This window comes from Onthophagus taurus, chromosome 11 (genome assembly GCF_036711975.1).
Source record: "Onthophagus taurus isolate NC chromosome 11, IU_Otau_3.0, whole genome shotgun sequence".
NCBI classification, from domain to species: domain Eukaryota; kingdom Metazoa; phylum Arthropoda; class Insecta; order Coleoptera; family Scarabaeidae; genus Onthophagus; species Onthophagus taurus.
In genome coordinates, this window is record NC_091976.1 from 11,857,647 (window position 1) to 11,872,471 (window position 14,825).

Consider the following 14,825-nt stretch of genomic DNA (forward strand, 5'->3'; position numbering starts at 1 on the left):
CAAGATGTCATTTGGTGCCTGAATATCACAAATATGGTCAACAGAATTATCGGAACCAAAAGTGATAGAAAGTTCAAACATGTCTCAGAACGGCGTATAACGTCATAATATAGCGTTTTGGGCACATCTTGTTTTTTATCTCCAACATGCTCCAAGATGTCATTTGGTGCCTGAATATCACAAATATGGTCAACAGAATTATCGGAACCAAAAGTGATAGAAAGTTCAAACATGGCTCGGAACGGCGTATAACGTCATAATATCACGTTTTGGGCACATTTTGTTTTTTATCTATAACATGCTCCAAGATGCCATTTGGCGCATGAATATCACAAAAATGGTCAACAGAATTATCGGAACCAAAAGTGATAGAAAGTTCAAACATGTCTCAGAACGGCGTATAACGTCATAATATCACGTTTTGGGCACATTTTGTTTTTTATCTCCAACATGCTCCAATATGTTATTTGGCCCCTGAATATCACAAATATGGTCAACAGAATTATCGGAACCAAAAGTGATAGAAAGTTCAAACATGTCTCAGAACGGCGTATAACGTCATAATATCACGTTTTGGGCACATTTTGTTTTTTATCTCCAACATGCTCCAAGATGTCATTTGGCGCCTGAATATCACAAATATGGTCAACAGAATTATCGGAACCAAAAGTGATAGAAAGTTCAAACATGTCTCAGAACGGCGTATAACGTCATAATATAGCGTTTTGAGCACATCTTGTTTTTTATCTCCAACATGCTCCTATGTGACATTTGGCATCCAAATATCACATATATGGTCGACAAAATTACCGGAACCAAAAGTGATAGAAAGTTCAAACATGTCGCAGAACGGCGTATAACGTCATAATATCACGTTTTGGGCACATTTTGTTTTTTATCTCCAACATGCTCCAATATGTTATTTGGCCCCTGAATATCACAAATATGGTCAACAGAATTATCGGAACCAAAAGTGATAGCAAGTTCAAACATTGCTCAGAACGGCGTATAACGGTATAATATCACGTTTTGGGCACATTTTGTTTTTTATCTCCAACATGCTCCAAGATGCCATTTGGCCCCTGAATATCACAAAAATGGTCAACAGAATTATCGGAACCAAAAGTGATAGAAAGTTCAAACATGTCTCAGAACGGCGTATAACGTCATAGTATCACTTTTGGGCACATTTTGTTTTTTATCTCCAACATGCTCCAAGATGACATTTGGCCCCTGAATATCACAAAAATGGTCAACAGAACTATCGGAACCAAAAGTGATAGAAAGTTCAAACATGTCTCAGAACGGCGTATAACGTCATAATATCACGTTTTGGGCACATTTTGTTTTTTATCTCTAACATGCTCCATGATGTCATTTGGCCCCTGAATATCACAAAAATGGTCAACAGAATTATCGGAATCAAAAGTGATAGAAAGTTCATACATGGCTTAGAACGGCGTATAACGTCATAATATAACGTTTTGGGCATATTTTGTTTTTTATCTCTAACATGCTCCAATGTGACATTTGGCATCTAAATATCACATATATGGTCGACAGAATTACCGGAACCAAAAGTGATAGAAAGTTCAAACATAGCTTAGAACGGCGTATAACGTCATAATATCACGTTTTGGGCGCATTTTGTTTTTTATCTCCAACATGCTCCAAGATGTCATTTGGCGCCTGAATATCACAAAAATGGTCAACAGAATTATCGGAACCAAAAGTGATAGAAAGTTCAAACATGTCTCAGAACGGCGTATAACGTCATAATATAACGTTTTGGGCATATTTTGTTTTTTATCTCCAACATGCTCCAATGTGACATTTGGCATCTAAATATCACATATATGGTCGACAGAATTACCGGAACCAAAAGTGATAGAAAGTTCAAACATGGCTTAGAACGGCGTATAACGTCATAATATCACGTTTTGGGCGCATTTTGTTTTTTATCTCCAACATGCTCCAAGATGTCATTTGGCGCCTGAATATCACAAATATGGTCAACAGAATTATCGGAACCAAAAGTGATAGAAAGTTCAAACATGGCTCAGAACGGCGTATAACGTCATAATATCACGCTTTGGGCGCATTTTGTTTTTTATCTCAAACGTGCTCCAAGATGTCATTTGGCGCCTGAATATCACAAAAATGGTCAACAGAATTACCGGAACCAAAAGTGATAGAAAGTTCAAACATGTCTCAGAACGGCGTATAACGTCATAATATCACGTTTTGGGCACATTTTGTTTTTTATCTCCAACATGCTCCAAGATGTCATTTGGCCCCTGAATATCACAAAAATGGTCAACAGAATTATCGGAACCAAAAGTGATAGAAAGTTCAAACATGGCTCAAAACGGCGTATAACGTCATAATATAACGTTTTGGGCACATTTTGCTTTTATCTCCAACATGTTCCAAGATGTCATTTGGTGCCTGAATATCACAAATATGGTCAACAGAATTATCGGAACCAAAAGTGATAGAAAGTTCAAACCTGCCTCAGAACGGCGTATAACGTCATAATATAACGTTTTGGGCACATTTTGTTTTTTATCTCCAACATGCTCCAAGATGTCATTTGGTGCCTGAATATCACAAATATGGTCAACAGAATTATCGGAACCAAAAGTGATAGAAAGTTCAAACATGGCTCAGAACGGCGTATAACGTCATAATATCCCGTTTTGGGCACATTTTGTTTTTTATCTCCAACATGCTCCAATGTGACATTTGGCATCCAAATATTACATGTATGGTCGACAAAATTACCGGAACCAAAAGTGATAGAAAGTTCAAACATGTCTCAGAACGGCATATAACGTCATAATATCACGTTTTGGGCACATTTTGTTTTTTATCTCCAACATGCTCCAAGATGTCATTTGGCCCCTGAATATCACAAAAATGGTCAACAGAATTATCGGAACCAAAAGTGATAGAAAGTTCAAACATGGCTCAAAACGGCGTATAACGTCATAATATAACGTTTTGGGCACATTTTGCTTTTATCTCCAACATGTTCCAAGATGTCATTTGGTGCCTGAATATCACAAATATGGTCAACAGAATTATCGGAACCAAAAGTGATAGAAAGTTCAAACATGCCTCAGAACGGCGTATAACGTCATAATATAACGTTTTGGGCACATTTTGTTTTTTATCTCCAACATGCTCCAAGATGTCATTTGGTGCCTGAATATCACAAATATGGTCAACAGAATTATCGGAACCAAAAGTGATAGAAAGTTCAAACATGGCTCAGAACGGCGTATAACGTCATAATATCAAGTTTTGGGCACATTTTGTTTTTTATCTCCAACATGCTCCAATGTGACATTTGGCATCCAAATATCACATATATGGTCGACAAAATTACCGGAACCAAAAGTGATAGAAAGTTCAAACATGTCTTAGAACGGCGTATAACGTCATAATATCACGTTTTGGGCGCATTTTGTTTTTTATCTCCAACATGCTCCAAGATGTCATTTGGCGCCTGAATATCACAAATATTGTCAACAGAATTATCGGAACCAAAAGTGATAGAAAGTTCAAACATGCCTCAGAACGGCGTATAACGTCATAATATAACGTTTTGGGCACATTTTGTTTTTTATCTCCAACATGCTCCAATGTGACATTTGGCATCTAAATATCACATATATGGTCGACAGAATTACCGGAACCAAAAGTGACAGAAAGTTCAAACATGCCTCAGAACGGCGTATAACGTCATAATATAACGTTTTGGGCACAATTTGTTTTTTATCTCCAACATGCTCCAATGTGACATTTGGCATCTAAATATCACATATATGGTCGACAGAATTACCGGAACCAAAAGTGATAGAAAGTTCAAACATGTCTCAGAACGGCGTATAGCGTCATAATATCACGTTTTGGGCAAATTTTGTTTTTTATCTCCAACATGCTCCAAGATGTCATTTGGCGCCTGAATATCACAAAAATGGTCAACAGAATTATCGGAACCAAAAGTGATAGAAAGTTCAAACATGCCTCAGAACGGCGTATAACGTCATAATATCACGTTTTGGGCCCATTTTTTTTTTATCTCCAACATGCTCCAAGATGTCATTTGGCGCCTGAATATCACAAATATGGTCAACAGAATTATCGGAACCAAAAGTGATAGAACGTTCAAACATGGCTCAGAACGGCGTATAACGTCATAATATAACGTTTTGGGCACATTTTGTTTTTTATCTCCAACATGCTCCAAGATGTCATTTGGCCCCTGAATATCACAAAAATGATCAACAGAATTATCGGAACCAAAAGTGATAGAAAGTTCAAACATGGCTCAGAACGGCGTATAACGTCATAATATCTCGTTTTGGGCACATTTTGTTTTTTATCTCCAACATGCTCCAATGTGACATTTGGCATCTAAATATCACATATATGGTCGACAGAATTACCGGAACCAAAAGTGATAGAAAGTTCAAACATGTCTCAGAACGGCGTATAACGTCATAATATCACGTTTTGAGCACATTTTGTTTTTTATCTCCAACATGCTCCAAGATGTCATTTGGCCCCTGAATATCACAAAAATGATCAACAGAATTATCGGAACCAAAAGTGATAGAAAGTTCAAACATGGCTCAGAACGGCGTATAACGTCATAATATCTCGTTTTGGGCACATTTTGTTTTTTATCTCCAACATGCTCCAATGTGACATTTGGCATCTAAATATCACATATATGGTCGACAGAATTACCGGAACCAAAAGTGATAGAAAGTTCAAACATGCCTCAGAACGGCGTATAACGTCATAATATAATGTTTTGGGCACATTTTGTTTTTTATCTCCAACATGCTCCAAGATGTCATTTGGTGACTGAATATCACAAATATGGTAAACAGAATTATCGGAACCAAAAGTGATAGAAAGTTCAAACATGGCTCAGAACGGCGTATAACGTCATAATATCACGTTTTGGGCACATTTTGTTTTTATCTCCAACATGCTCCAAGATGTCATTTGGCGCCTGAATATCACAAATATGGTCAACAGAATTATCGGAACCAAAAGTGATAGAAAGTTCAAACATGTCTCAGAACGGCGTATAACGTCATAATATAACGTTTTGGGCACATTTTGTTTTTTATCTCCAACATGCTCCAATGTGACATTTGGCATCCAAATATTACATGTATGGTCGACAAAATTACCGGAACCAAAAGTGATAGAAAGTTCAAACATGTCTCAGAACGGCGTATAACGTCATAATATCACGTTTTGGGCACATTTTGGTTTTTATCTCCAACATGCTCCAAGATGTCATTTGGCCCCTGAATATCACAAAAATGGTCAACAGAATTATCGGAACCAAAAGTGATAGAAAGTTCAAACATGTCTCAGAACGGCGTATAACGTCATAACATCACGTTTTATGCACATTTTGTTTTTTATCTCCAACATGCTCCAATGTGACATTTGGCATCCAAATATCACATACATGGTCGACAAAATTACCGGAACCAAAAGTGATAGAAAGTTCAAACATGGCTTAGAACGGCGTATAACGTCATAATATAACGTTTTGGGCATATTTTGTTTTTTATCTCCAACATGTTCCAAGATGTCATTTGGTGCCTGAATATCACAAATATGGTCAACAGAATTATCGGAACCAAAAGTGATAGAAAGTTCAAACATGCCTCAGAACGGCGTATAACGTCATAATATAACGTTTTGGGCACATTTTGTTTTTTATCTCCAACATGCTCCAAGATGTCATTTGGTGCCTGAATATCACAAATATGGTAAACAGAATTATCGGAACCAAAAGTGATAGAAAGTTCAAACATGGCTCAGAACGGCGTATAACGTCATAATATCACGTTTTGGGCACATTTTGTTTTTTATCTCCAACATGCTCCAATGTGACATTTGGCATCCAAATATTACATGTATGGTCGACAAAATTACCGGAACCAAAAGTGATAGAAAGTTCAAACATGTCTCAGAACGGCGTATAACGTCATAATATCACGTTTTGGGCACATTTTGTTTTTTATCTCCAACATGTTCCAAGATGTCATTTGGTGCCTGAATATCACAAATATGGTCAACAGAATTATCGGAACCAAAAGTGATAGAAAGCTCAAACATGCCTCAGAACGGCGTATAACGTATAATATAGCGTTTTGGGCACATTTTGTTTTTTATCTCCAACATGCTCCTATGTGACATTTGGCATCCAAATATCACATATATGGTCGACAAAATTACCGGAACGAAAAGTGATAGAAAGTTCAAACATGGCTCAGAACGACGTATAACGTCATAATATCACGTTTTGGGCGCATTTTGTTTTTTATCTCCAACATGCTCCAAGATGTCATTCGGCGCCTGAATATCACAAATATTGTCAACAGAATTATCGGAACCAAAAGTGATAGAAAGTTCAAACATGCCTCAGAACGGCGTATAACGTCATAATATCACGTTTTGGGCACATTTTGTTTTTTATCTCCAACATGCTCCAAGATGCCATTTGGCCCCTGAATATCACAAAAATGGTCAACAGAATTATCGGAACCAAAAGTGATAGAAAGTTCAAACATGTCTCAGAACGGCGTATAACGTCATAATATAGCGTTTTGGGCACATTTTGTTTTTTATCTCCAACATGCTCCTATGTGACATTTGGCATCCAAATATCATATATATGGTCGACAGAATTACCGGAACCAAAAGTGATAGAAAGTTCAAACATGTCGCAGAACGGCGTATAACGTCATAATATCACGTTTTGGGCACATTTTGTTTTTTATCTCCAACATGCTCCAATATGTTATTTGGCCCCTGAATATCACAAATATGGTCAACAGAATTATCGGAACCAAAAGTGATAAAAAGTTCAAACATGGCTCAGAACGGCGTATAACGTCATAATATCACGTTTTGGGCACATTTTGTTTTTTATCTCCAAAATGCTCCAAGATGTCATTTGGCCCCTGAATATCACAAAAATGGTCAACAGAATTATCGTAACCAAAAGTGATAGAAAGTTCAAACATGTCTCAAAACGGCGTATAACGTAATAATATCACGTTTTGGGCGCATTTTGTTTTTTATCTCCAACATGCTCCAAGATGTCATTTGGCGCATGAATATCACAAAAATGGTCAACAGAATTATCGGAACCAAAAGTGATAGAAAGTTCAAACATGGCTCAGAACGGCGTATAACGTAATAATATCACGTTTTGGGCGCATTTTGTTTTTTATCTCCAACATGCTCCAAGATGTCATTTGGCGCATGAATATCACAAAAATGGTCAACAGAATTATCGGAACCAAAAGTGATAGAAAGTTCAAACATGGCTCAGAACGGCGTATAACGTAATAATATCACGTTTTGGGCGCATTTTGTTTTTTATCTCCAACATGCTCCAAGATGTCATTTGGCGCATGAATATCACAAAAATGGTCAACAGAATTATCGGAACCAAAAGTGATAGAAAGTTCAAACATGGCTCAGAACGGCGTATAACGTCATAATATCACGTTTTGGGCGCATTTTGTTTTTTATCTCCAACATGCTCCAAGATGTTATTTGGCGCATGAATATCACAAATATTGTCAACAGAATTATCGGAACCAAAAGTGATAGAAAGTTCAAACATGTCTCAGAACAGCGTATAACGTCATAATATCACGTTTTGGTCACATTTTGTTTTTTATCTAGAACTTGCTCCAAGATGTCATTTGGCCCCTGAATATCACAAAAATGGTCAACAGAATTATCGGAACCAAAAGTGATAGAAAGTTCAAACATGGCTCAGAACGGCGTATAACGTCATAATATCACGTTTTGGGCACATTTTGTTTTTTATCTCCAACATGCTCCAATGTGACATTTGGCATCTAAATATCACATATATGGTCGACAGAATTATCGGAACCAAAAGTGATAGAAAGTTCAAACATGTCTCAGAACGGCCTATAACGTCATAATATCACGTTTTGAGCACATTTTGTTTTTTATCTCCAACTTGCTCCAAGATGTCATTTGGCATCTAAATATCACATATATGGTCGACAGAATTACCGGAACCAAAAGTGATAGAAAGTTCAAACATGTCGCAGAACGGCGTATAACGTCATAATATCACGTTTTGGGCACATTTTGTTTTTTATCTCCAACATGCTCCAATATGTTATTTTGCCCCTGAATATCACAAATATGGTCAACAGAATTATAGGACCCAAAAGTGATAGAAAGTTCAAACATGGCTCAGAACGGCGTATAACGTCATAATATCACGTTTTGGGCACATTTTGTTTTTTATCTCCAACATGCTCCAAGATATCATTTGGCGCCTGAATATCACAAATATGGTCAACAGAATTATCGGAACCAAAAGTGATAGAAAGTTCAAACATGTCTCAGAACGGCGTATAACGTCATAATATAGCGTTTTGGGCACATTTTGTTTTTTATCTCCAACATGCTCCTATGTGACATTTGGCATCCAAATATCATATATATGGTCGACAGAATTACCGGAACCAAAAGTGATAGAAAGTTCAAACATGTCGCAGAACGGCGTATAACGTCATAATATCACGTTTTGGGCACATTTTGTTTTTTATCTCCAACATGCTCCAATATGTTATTTGGCCCCTGAATATCACAAATATGGTCAACAGAATTATAGGAACCAAAAGTGATAGAAAGTTCAAACATGGCTCAGAACGGCGTATAACGTCATAATATCACGTTTTGGGCACATTTTGTTTTTTATCTCCAACATGCTCCTATGTGACATTTGGCATCCAAATATCACATATATGGTCAACAGAATTATCGGAACCAAAAGTGATAAAAAGTTCAAACATGGCTCAGAACGGCGTATAACGTCATAATATCACGTTTTGGGCACATTTTGTTTTTTATCTCCAAAATGCTCCAAGATGTCATTTGGCCCCTGAATATCACAAAAATGGTCAACAGAATTATCGTAACCAAAAGTGATAGAAAGTTCAAACATGTCTCAAAACGGCGTATAACGTAATAATATCACGTTTTGGGCGCATTTTGTTTTTTATCTCCAACATGCTCCAAGATGTCATTTGGCGCATGAATATCACAAAAATGGTCAACAGAATTATCGGAACCAAAAGTGATAGAAAGTTCAAACATGGCTCAGAACGGCGTATAACGTAATAATATCACGTTTTGGGCGCATTTTGTTTTTTATCTCCAACATGCTCCAAGATGTCATTTGGCGCATGAATATCACAAAAATGGTCAACAGAATTATCGGAACCAAAAGTGATAGAAAGTTCAAACATGGCTCAGAACGGCGTATAACGTCATAATATCACGTTTTGGGCGCATTTTGTTTTTTATCTCCAACATGCTCCAAGATGTCATTTGGCGCATGAATATCACAAATATTGTCAACAGAATTATCGGAACCAAAAGTGATAGAAAGTTCAAACATGTCTCAGAACAGCGTATAACGTCATAATATCACGTTTTGGTCACATTTTGTTTTTTATTTAGAACTTGCTCCAAGATGTCATTTGGCCCCTGAATATCACAAAAATGGTCAACAGAATTATCGGAACCAAAAGTGATAGAAAGTTCAAACATGACTCAGAACGGCGTATAACGTCATAATATCACGTTTTGGGCACATTTTGTTTTTTATCTCCAACATGCTCCAATGTGACATTTGGCATCTAAATATCACATATATGGTCGACAGAATTACCGGAACCAAAAGTGATAGAAAGTTCAAACATGTCTCAGAACGGCCTATAACGTCATAATATCACGTTTTGGGCACATTTTGTTTTTTATCTCCAACTTGCTCCAAGATGTCATTTGGCATCTAAATATCACATATATGGTCGACAGAATTACCGGAACCAAAAGTGATAGAAAGTTCAAACATGTCGCAGAACGGCGTATAACGTCATAATATCACGTTTTGGGCACATTTTGTTTTTTATCTCCAACATGCTCCAATATGTTATTTTGCTCCTGAATATCACAAATATGGTCAACAGAATTATAGGACCCAAAAGTGATAGAAAGTTCAAACATGGCTCAGAACGGCGTATAACGTCATAATATCACGTTTTGGGCACATTTTGTTTTTTATCTCCAACATGCTCCAAGATATCATTTGGCGCCTGAATATCACAAATATGGTCAACAGAATTATCGGAACCAAAAGTGATAGAAAGTTCAAACATGGCTCAGAACGGCGTATAACGTCATAATATCACGTTTTGGTCCCATTTTGTTTTTTATCTCCAACATGCTCCAAGATGCCATTTGGCGCCTGAATATCACAAAAATGGTCAACAGAATTATCGGAACCAAAAGTGATAGAAAGTTCAAACATGTCTCAGAACGGCGTATAACGTCATAATATCACGTTTTGGGCACATTTTGTTTTTTATCTCCAACATGCTCCTATGTGACATTTGGCATCCAAATATCACATATATGGTCAACAGAATTATCGGAACCAAAAGTGATAAAAAGTTCAAACATGGCTCAGAACGGCGTATAACGTCATAATATCACGTTTTGGGCACATTTTGTTTTTTATCTCCAACATGCTCCAAGATGTCATTTGGCCCCTGAATATCACAAAAATGGTTAACAGAATTATCGGAAAGTGATAGAAAGTTCAAACATGGCTCAGAACGGCGTATAACGTCATAATATCACGTTTTGGGCACATTTTGTTTTTTATCTCCAACATGCTCCAAGATGTCATTTGGCCCCTGAATATCACAAAAATGGTTAACAGAATTATCGGAAAGTGATAGAAAGTTCAAACATGGCTCAGAACGGCGTATAACGTCATAATATCACGTTTTGGGCACATTTTGTTTTTTATCTCCAACATGCTCCAAGATGTCATTTGGCCCCTGAATATCACAAAAATGGTTAACAAAATTATCGGAAAGTGATAGAAAGTTCAAACATGGCTCAGAACGGCGTATAACGTCATAATATCACGTTTTGGGCGCATTTTGTTTTTTATCTCCAACATGCTCCAAGATGTCATTTGGCGCATGAATATCACAAATATTGTCAACAGAATTATCGGAACCAAAAGTGATAGAAAGTTCAAACATGTCTCAGAACAGCGTATAACGTCATAATATCACGTTTTGGTCACATTTTGTTTTTTATCTCCAACTTGCTCCAAGATGTCATTTGGCCCCTGAATATCACAAAAATGGTCAACAGAATTATCGGAACCAAAAGTGATAGAAAGTTCAAACATGTCTCAGAACGGCGTATAACGTCATAATATCACGTTTTGGGCACATTTTGTTTTTTATCTCCAACATGCTCCAAGATGTCATTTGGCCCCTGAATATCACAAAAATGGTCAACAGAATTATCGGAACCAAAAGTGATAGAAAGTTCAAACATGTCTCAGAACAGCGTATAACGTCATAATATCACGTTTTGGTCACATTTTGTTTTTTATCTCCAACTTGCTCCAAGATGTCATTTGGCCCCTGAATATCACAAAAATGGTCAACAGAATTATCGGAACCAAAAGTGATAGAAAGTTCAAACATGGCTCAGAACGGCGTATAACGTCATAATATCACGTTTTGGGCACATTTTGTTTTTTATCTCCAACTTGCTCCAAGATGTCATTTGGCATCTAAATATCACATATATGGTCGACAGAATTACAGGAACCAAAAGTGATAGAAAGTTCAAACATGTCTCAGAACGGCGTATAACGTCATAATATCACGTTTTGGGCACATTTTGTTTTTTATCTCCAACTTGCTCCAAGATGTCATTTGGCCCCTGAATATCACAAAAATGGTTAACAGAATTATCGGAAAGTGATAGAAAGTTCAAACATGGCTCAGAACGGCGTATAACGTCATAATATCACGTTTTGGGCGCATTTTGTTTTTTATCTCCAACATGCTCCAAGATGTCATTTGGCCCCTGAATATCACAAAAATGGTTAACAGAATTATCGGAACCAAAAGTGATAGAAAGTTCAAACATGGCTCAGAACGGCGTATAACGTCATAATATCACGTTTTGGGCACATTTTGTTTTTTATCTCCAACATGCTCCAAGATGTCATTTGGCCCCTGAATATCACAAAAATGGTTAACAGAATTATCGGAAAGTGATAGAAAGTTCAAACATGGCTCAGAACGGCGTATAACGTCATAATATCACGTTTTGGGCACATTTTGTTTTTTATCTCCAACATGCTCCAAGATGTCATTTGGCCCCTGAATATCACAAAAATGGTTAACAAAATTATCGGAAAGTGATAGAAAGTTCAAACATGGCTCAGAACGGCGTATAACGTCATAATATCACGTTTTGGGCGCATTTTGTTTTTTATCTCCAACATGCTCCAAGATGTCATTTGGCGCATGAATATCACAAATATTGTCAACAGAATTATCGGAACCAAAAGTGATAGAAAGTTCAAACATGTCTCAGAACAGCGTATAACGTCATAATATCACGTTTTGGTCACATTTTGTTTTTTATCTCCAACTTGCTCCAAGATGTCATTTGGCATCTAAATATCACATATATGGTCGACAGAATTACAGGAACCAAAAGTGATAGAAAGTTCAAACATGTCTCAGAACGGCGTATAACGTCATAATATCACGTTTTGGGCACATTTTGTTTTTTATCTCCAACATGCTCCAAGATGTCATTTGGCCCCTGAATATCACAAAAATGGTTAACAGAATTATCGGAACCAAAAGTGATAGAAAGTTCAAACATGGCTCAGAACGGCGTATAACGTCATAATATCACGTTTTGGGCACATTTTGTTTTTTGTCTCCAACATGCTCCAATATGTTATTTGGCCCCTGAATATCACAAATATGGTCAACAGAATTATCGGAACCAAAAGTGATAGAAAGTTCAAACATGTCTCAGAACGGCGTATAACGTCATAATATCACGTTTTGGGCACATTTTGTTTTTTATCTCCAACATGCTCCAAGATGTCATTTGGCCCCTGAATATCACAAAAATGGTTAACAGAATTATCGGAAAGTGATAGAAAGTTCAAACATGGCTCAGAACGGCGTATAACGTCATAATATCACGTTTTGGGCGCATTTTGTTTTTTATCTCCAACATGCTCCAAGATGTCATTTGGCCCCTGAATATCACAAAAATGGTTAACAGAATTATCGGAACCAAAAGTGATAGAAAGTTCAAACATGGCTCAGAACGGCGTATAACGTCATAATATCACGTTTTGGGCACATTTTGTTTTTTATCTCCAACATGCTCCAAGATGTCATTTGGCCCCTGAATATCACAAAAATGGTTAACAGAATTATCGGAAAGTGATAGAAAGTTCAAACATGGCTCAGAACGGCGTATAACGTCATAATATCACGTTTTGGGCACATTTTGTTTTTTATCTCCAACATGCTCCAAGATGTCATTTGGCCCCTGAATATCACAAAAATGGTTAACAAAATTATCGGAAAGTGATAGAAAGTTCAAACATGGCTCAGAACGGCGTATAACGTCATAATATCACGTTTTGGGCGCATTTTGTTTTTTATCTCCAACATGCTCCAAGATGTCATTTGGCGCATGAATATCACAAATATTGTCAACAGAATTATCGGAACCAAAAGTGATAGAAAGTTCAAACATGTCTCAGAACAGCGTATAACGTCATAATATCACGTTTTGGTCACATTTTGTTTTTTATCTCCAACTTGCTCCAAGATGTCATTTGGCCCCTGAATATCACAAAAATGGTCAACAGAATTATCGGAACCAAAAGTGATAGAAAGTTCAAACATGGCTCAGAACGGCGTATAACGTCATAATATCACGTTTTGGGCACATTTTGTTTTTTATCTCCAACATGCTCCAATGTGACATTTGGCATCTAAATATCACATATATGGTCGACAGAATTACCGGAACCAAAAGTGATAGAAAGTTCAAACATGTCTCAGAACGGCCTATAACGTCATAATATCACGTTTTGGGCACATTTTGTTTTTTATCTCCAACTTGCTCCAAGATGTCATTTGGCATCTAAATATCACATATATGGTCGACAGAATTACAGGAACCAAAAGTGATAGAAAGTTCAAACATGTCTGAGAACGGCGTATAACGTCATAATATCACGTTTTGGGCACATTTTGTTTTTTGTCTCCAACATGCTCCAATATGTTATTTGGCCCCTGAATATCACAAATATGGTCAACAGAATTATCGGAACCAAAAGTGATAGAAAGTTCAAACATGTCTCAGAACGGCGTATAACGTCATAATATCACGTTTTGGGCACATTTTGTTTTTTATCTCCAACATGCTCCAAGATGTCATTTGGCCCCTGAATATCACAAAAATGGTTAACAGAATTATCGGAAAGTGATAGAAAGTTCAAACATGGCTCAGAACGGCGTATAACGTCATAATATCACGTTTTGGGCGCATTTTGTTTTTTATCTCCAACATGCTCCAAGATGTCATTTGGCCCCTGAATATCACAAAAATGGTTAACAGAATTATCGGAACCAAAAGTGATAGAAAGTTCAAACATGGCTCAGAACGGCGTATAACGTCATAATATCACGTTTTGGGCACATTTTGTTTTTTATCTCCAACATGCTCCAAGATGTCATTTGGCCCCTGAATATCACAAAAATGGTTAACAGAATTATCGGAAAGTGATAGAAAGTTCAGACATGGCTCAGAACGGCGTATAACGTCATAATATCACGTTTTGGGCACATTTTGTTTTTTATCTC